Source organism: Chrysochloris asiatica, unplaced genomic scaffold (genome assembly GCF_000296735.1).
Source record: "Chrysochloris asiatica unplaced genomic scaffold, ChrAsi1.0 scaffold00031, whole genome shotgun sequence".
NCBI lineage: Eukaryota > Metazoa > Chordata > Mammalia > Afrosoricida > Chrysochloridae > Chrysochloris > Chrysochloris asiatica.
In genome coordinates this window covers 9,704,733-9,711,598 of record NW_006408549.1, presented here as the reverse complement: position 1 = coordinate 9,711,598, position 6,866 = coordinate 9,704,733, and positions in this window count along the sequence as shown.

Below are 6,866 nucleotides of genomic sequence, written 5' to 3'. Positions count from 1 at the left end.
ATATATATATATACACACACACACACACATATGTTTCACTGGTTTCATTTCTCTAGAAGACCAGCCTAAGACAAGTGCCATAATAAATTGTCAAAAATTGGGAGACTTAGGACAACAGAAGTGCATTCTCCCACGGTTCTGGAAATAAGAAGTCTGAATTCATGGTGTCAACAGGGTTCAGCACTCTGAGAAGGCTCTAGGAGAGTATCTTTCCTTGTTTTTTCAACTTCTGATAGCTCCAGGCATTCTTTAGTCTGTGGCAACAAAACTCAATCTCTGTCTCAATCTTAATAAGGCCGTCTTCTCTATGGATCTGTGTTTCTTTTTTTTATAAGAACACCAGTCACAATGGAATAAGGCTCACCTTACTCCAGCATGACCCTCATTTTAACTAATTACAGGTGTAAATAGCAAACTCATATTCACAGGTGCCAAGGGTTAGAAGGTAATATCTTTTGGGGGACAAAAACCAACACATAGCACGCATGTTTATCAATGCTTTATTTCTCTGAAAGATCAAAATACTGTTTCCATATCAGTTTTCCCCAAAAATAAATGTTTGGAAAATTTTTCAACTCCCCATAGGAGGACTGATGGTGCTATAGGATACGCAATGGACTGTAAACCACAAGGTTAGCAGCTCAAACTCACCAGCCACTCTTTGGGGTAAAGATAAGGCCTTCCGCTTCTGTAAAGATTTACAACCTTGGAAACCCTATATGCAGAGTCGCTAAGAGTCAGAATCAACTTCACAGAACCTAACGGACAACAACTCCCTGTATGTTGAGGCTCAATATCAGCTTCTTTTGATTCTTTTATTTCATTTTGCATCTCACTGCTATAAACACATCCACAATATACACGCATACAACCCTCTCTCTCGGATTTTGTAGCCTCAGACAAAGCAGGCTAACTAAAAAGTTATCTAAATGAAATCTTCCTAGGAAGCATCACAGACAGGGATCCCCTTTTGCCCTTTTCCTCCCAACATTTCTTTAGGGGCACATAGAGGTGAGTAAGGTAAGGATGAGGACCGAAAAGATGAGGGAGACTTAGGTAGAGAGGAAAGAGAATATCAGATGTACTCCTGAAAGACCATCAACTCAGAGACCCTTAAAAGCTCTCCAAACTGTTAAATCAGACAGTCTACTGTTTCCAGGTGTAGTGAAGACTTCAGAGGCAAGAGAAACATATTTACCCCTGTCAAAATTAATCTATTAATGGGAAAGTTTGTGGCAAGCATTGGTAGCTGATATCTGTGAGGATTGGGTTCCCTATTTAGAGAAAATGGAGCTGTTCTTATAAGCAGAGAGATGCCTATTGTCTGGGTAATTACAGGGAGGCCTGGCTGACCTGGCAATGAGGTAGAGAAGCTAAATACCTGAAGGCGAGGAGAGAGACTGAAATGAAAGCAGAGGCCCCAGCTGCTCGGCTGTAATGATTGCGCTATTTGGAGGCAGAAAGGTTTGTCTGGAGCAGCTGGTTTCTCTCCAAGTGACCTTTTAGCATTTCTGCCTTTGCCGTCTGACAGATGTGTCAACTCAATAATTTCAAAAGCCCCTGAGTAAATAACCAATTGTGAGCAAGGATGACCCAAAGCGATGACAAAATGGCTGCACGCGGCACATTACGGAGCATAATGCTGAGTGATGGAACCAGGTACATTATCTGAAGGAAAAACATTTCCGTCTTTATTTTTGACTAAGTGGTTTTCCTACCCACAGATCAGTTGTTTCTGAAGAGGGGAAGAAAAAGGAAACGTGGAGTGGATGGATGGGCTTTGTGAAGACTTTGCCCTTGGAAGGATGCATTTGCTGGTGGCGGGACTCAGGTGGCATCTAGGCGCTCAGAATGGATGGACTCCTGATCTTTCCTGCTCAGGCAGCTGGGAAGGACTGAAGGGCAAAGCTAATTGGCATTGTGAATGATTGGGGGCTGTGGAGAGGCGACTGCAATCAGACCAGTTCGGATGGAGTTGAAAGTCTTGCAAAAGTTTTCACAGTCAAGGCAGGTGCCACCAGTCTGCTTTCACCTGGGAACTAAGGGGGTGGGGACTCAGAGCTGAAAGGGGCCCTGAGCACCGGGTCTGAATGTGCTTGGAAGATTGCCTATGACTCCTTCAGAGGAAGTCACAGCACACCTTGAATGGAAATCTGATTTATTCAATGAATTCTCATTTTTTTCCCAGGCTTTTTAAACCTTTAACTGCTCTACAGGCGGGCAGGGGCAGTTCAGTGGAATTTTCACTTTCCATGCATGAGATTTAGGTTCAATTCCTAGTCAATGAATGTCATGAATGGCTACCACATATCTGCTAGTGGAGGCTTGCGTGTTGCTATGATGCTGAACTTGTTTCAGTGGGAGCTTGCAGACTAAGACAGACTAGGAAAAAGGTCTGAAAATCAACCAATCAGAGAGCCCTATGGATCACAACGGTTTGATCCCCAAGTGATTATGAGGAAGGTGTAGAACCAAATAGTGTTTCATTTTGTTACACATGAGCTCACCATGAGTCAGGGCCAACTAGGCTGCTAACAACTGCTCCCCTGGAAACACCATCAAAGTAAGGCAAGTGGAGCTGCACCCAGACATTGAACTTGTCAGGGCCCCTCCCTCACAGGTTCCTCCTTCAGTGATAAAACTTTATAGCAATGATTATGTGTCATTGAGTGGGTTCCGACTCATGGCGACCCTGTATAGGGTTTCCCAGGCTACAAATCTTTATAGAAGCAGAAAGCCTCATCTTTCTCCTGTGAAGCAGCTGATTATTTGAATTTCTGATCTTGTAGTTAACAGCCCAATACAAAACCCAAGCCATACCACTCTGCCTCCTTAATGCTTTATAGGTCTCAATTTAATATAAGACCAAAATAAGAATGTTGCTGTTGGATTCAAAGCAGTTTTTAAAATTGAGATCAAGGAATGAATATGTTAACGCTTCGTGAAAATGATGAAAGAAAGCAAACAGAAAATTGTTCTTCTGATTTGCTTCCATTTCTCCTCCATGAAGGAGAATGATACCCAGACTGGAAAGGATAAAAACAGATCTTAGTAGGGAAGATAGCATGAGAGCATCCAGCAGCTTTAAAATGTGTTCGAGTCCAGATGCATTATATCTAAGACAATTAAAACAATTTGCAGCTGTTACCACAGCTGCTCATATCCCAGGAGTGAAAAAATCAGAGGGTATGGGAAAATTGCCAAAAGATCCGAGATAAGTAAATGTCTCAGATTCCAGAATGGGAAAGTCATATTCTAAAGTCAGATGAGTTTAACTTTCATACATTCTACAGTATATTCTTAACTAGATAATTGGTATTCACTTAGTAGGAAAAGAAGTGACCACCAGAGCCAGCATGAAATTCAAAAATATTCTGTGCCAAGTATTTTTATATGGTTACAAAATTAGGAGAGTAAATAGATTGTTAGACAATTCATTCAAACACCACTCAGGAATCATTCATACACAAAAAATGTTATTGAATTCCTACTATGTCCTAGGTACCACCCCATGCTCTAGGGATTAAATGTCTAATAAGATGTAACTGTTTCCTGCAAGGGCATTTCAGTCTAGTGGGAGCGATTGAAAAGAAAGCATGGTCAGTCTTCAGGAGGCTAAGTATGGGCAGACTCTGGCGAGATGAAAGGAGGATCTTATACCACCATGACTCAACATTCAGCCAAACAACAGTCTGTTGAGTGCCATCAAGTCTGTTCCAACTCATAGTGATCCTGCACAGGGTGTCCAAGGAGCAGTTTGTGAGTTTAAACCATGGACCTTGTGGTTAGCAGTTCAGTGTTTACCTTCCAGCACCACACCAGGACTCCAGACAGCCCTATAGGATGAGCAGTAACAGTAGAAAGGTATGCACTACTTAGAACAATCAAACATTGGAGATCAAATTATAGCATTTGCCCAGGAATAAACTTCAGACTTGGAAAGGGTAAATGGAAATGGAAAACACAGAAAGGAAGTGGGAAGAATGTTCTTACATTGTGGTTGTATCAATTCATGTGAAAATATAAATTCAAAGGCCAAAAACCTGCTATATGAGCAAACCATGTGACTCTTTGGTTGTTGTTGTTGTTAAGTGCCATAGAGTCAATTCCGATCCATAGCGACCCTGAACAGGGTTCCTGAGGCTGTAAATCTTTATGGGAGCAGAAAGCCTCATTTTTCTCCCATGGAGCCACTGGTAGTTTTGAACTGCTGGCCTTGTGGTTCACAGCCCAATTCGTAACCACTACGTTACCAGAGCTCCTTGACTTCCTGGTTAGGGCAAAACAATTCTATTAGACTGTTGGTGACATCATTATGTTTGAATGAAGGTGGGCACTGGCACTATGAACACCACCAGTTTACATGAGGAGAACTGTATTCTATTCTAGGTTCTGATAGTCAATGACAGAGCATTTGAATGCCTTACCTGTTGCCATTGAGTCAATTCTGACTCATGATGACCCCATGTACCTCAGAGTAGACGTGTGCTCAATCAGGTTACCTTGCCTATAATCTTCTGCAGTGCCCCTGTGTGTTTGAACTACCAACCTTTTGTTTGCATACCCCAGGCACCTACTTGAAGGGCTAGAAACTACATAACATAAAGAATGGTACAAAGGTATACCTGGAAATTAATAAAGGACTTTGTATATTTAAAAGAATAACTCTAGAAAATTGAAGTAGGACTAACAACTAAGTAAAAGCTCTCCACAAGGGACTTAAAAAAGTTCATGGGAAAAGTCCATTATGTCCCACCCCCTTGATACACAGGGTAGACAGGAATGGGTAACTTGGATATTGGCTACCCAAAATAGGGGGGCTACAAAGGCAAGAAGTGACTGACTTATAAGCTTTCAAGAGGAAGCCTAGATCCAGAGGGCACAGAGGAAGGTAGAATTTCCACTAAGTAGTATCCAATCTGTCTGGGTGGGACTGATGAAAGGAGATGGGGATGACTCTCATGTGGTACAATAGTGAATAATTACTATCAGGACTGACTGTAAGGGTTGGAAATGTAAAGGTAGATGTTTTGGAGCAAAACAAGGGGAGTGGTTGACCTTGCAGTCCAGGAGCAGAGGTTCCTGGGACCATCAAGGGAGAAGAGCAGAATGCGGGACCCTACCCAAAGAAGCAATGATGCCAGAAATGGAGGCAGAGACAATGATGTGGAGAGAAGGAATGGCTGGGTACTCTACACCCAAAGAGGGAGAGGGGCTGTGTGTTGACAACCAGGAAAAAGGCTTGCAGGGTATATCCTTTGGTTGGTTGATGATACATGGAGGGGACTTTAACCATGACAATGAAATGATATATGATAGGATGAATGTTAAGCTCATATTCTCCCATGTAAACTATCACATAATTCACAATAAAACATTTTTTTAAAAAGCAGAGGACTTCTGTCCAAGGGCATTGTGATCTTGCATGATAATGCATGTTCACACACCTCTGCCCGTGCTCTTGATACTGCAAAAACTTTGTTTTGAAGTGTAAAAGCATTGTCCCTATAGTCTCAGACTTTCTCCATTGGACATTCACCTGTTCAGTCCCCTGAAAGTAGCCTTTCGAGGATGAAGATTCACCTCTGATGAAGAAGTGAAGACAGCAGTACATTAGTGGCTCACAGCTCAGCCTAAACTATGTTTTAATAAGGGGATATGAAAGTTTGTTGCCAGATGGGCAAAGTGTATTGAAAAGCAAAGAGATTGTGTGGGAAAATGATGTATTTGTCTTTTCTAAAAGTTGGTTAAAATAAATTCTACAGCCAGAAAAAAAAAAAATCCATTATGTTTTAATTCCATTTTTCCATGAACTTTTTGAAGCTCCCTCTATATATATAAGAGATATTTTTAGGGGGGAAAAAACAAGGAATGGGTGTGATAACTGTAAAGCACAGGATGCCAGTGGTTTTGAGATTTGTAAATGGAATAGCTAGCCTCGTATCTACTATGTTTCCCACCACTGGAGATGTACACACCATCTTTCAGAGATGATAGCTACAGACAAGCAAGTTATTAGAGATGTGAGCTCTATTTGTTGGGGTTATTTAAAAGAAAATTTTACACTGGAAAAGAGATTTGACTCTTCTGGTGTGATGCTTTGGGCTTATGTGTCAGACTGCAAAGCCATTTGAACTGCACAGTCAATGGTTCAAGCTCACCAGCTGCTCCTTGGAAACCCTATACAGAGTCGCTATGGGTCAGAATCAACTCAACGGCATTTAACAACAACTTTATGACTCTATTATCCTGTACTAGTTATTTATCTTTCAATTTACTTTTATTATTATAATGATTATGATTAGCAGAAAAACTGGTCTATTTAACTGTTCCATCGAGTTGGTTCAGACCCATAGCAATCCTGTATAGGGTTTCCAAGGAGCAGCTGGTGAGCTTGAACTGCTGACCTTGCAATTCAAACTGACTTTGCAGTCCAGTGCATTAACTCACAATGCCACACCTTCATAATTTGTCCGCCTAACACTATCATTCTTCTGGGGGGAAAACCTTCTCACAATCACCTCGTGTGATGTAGTGAGTTATTTAATGTCTCGTCTAGTCAGAGTATTTTTAATTCCCACTACAGAGTTTTTAACTCTGCTAAATCTGGATAAGAGAAGTTGGGATATGATACTGATAGGATTATATGGCTCAGTTGTGAGTGGTTAACAGTTGTTGTGGTTGTAAAAACTTAGAACTCTAATATATGTTCAACCATTTCAAGAGGTACCATATGAACACGAGCCAATGATACTCAGGGAGGAAGTCCAAAATGCATTGAAAGAATTGGCAAAGAACAAGGCACCAGGAATTGATGGAATAAAAATTGAAATCTTTCAGGAAAGTGAGGTGGCACAGGAGGCACT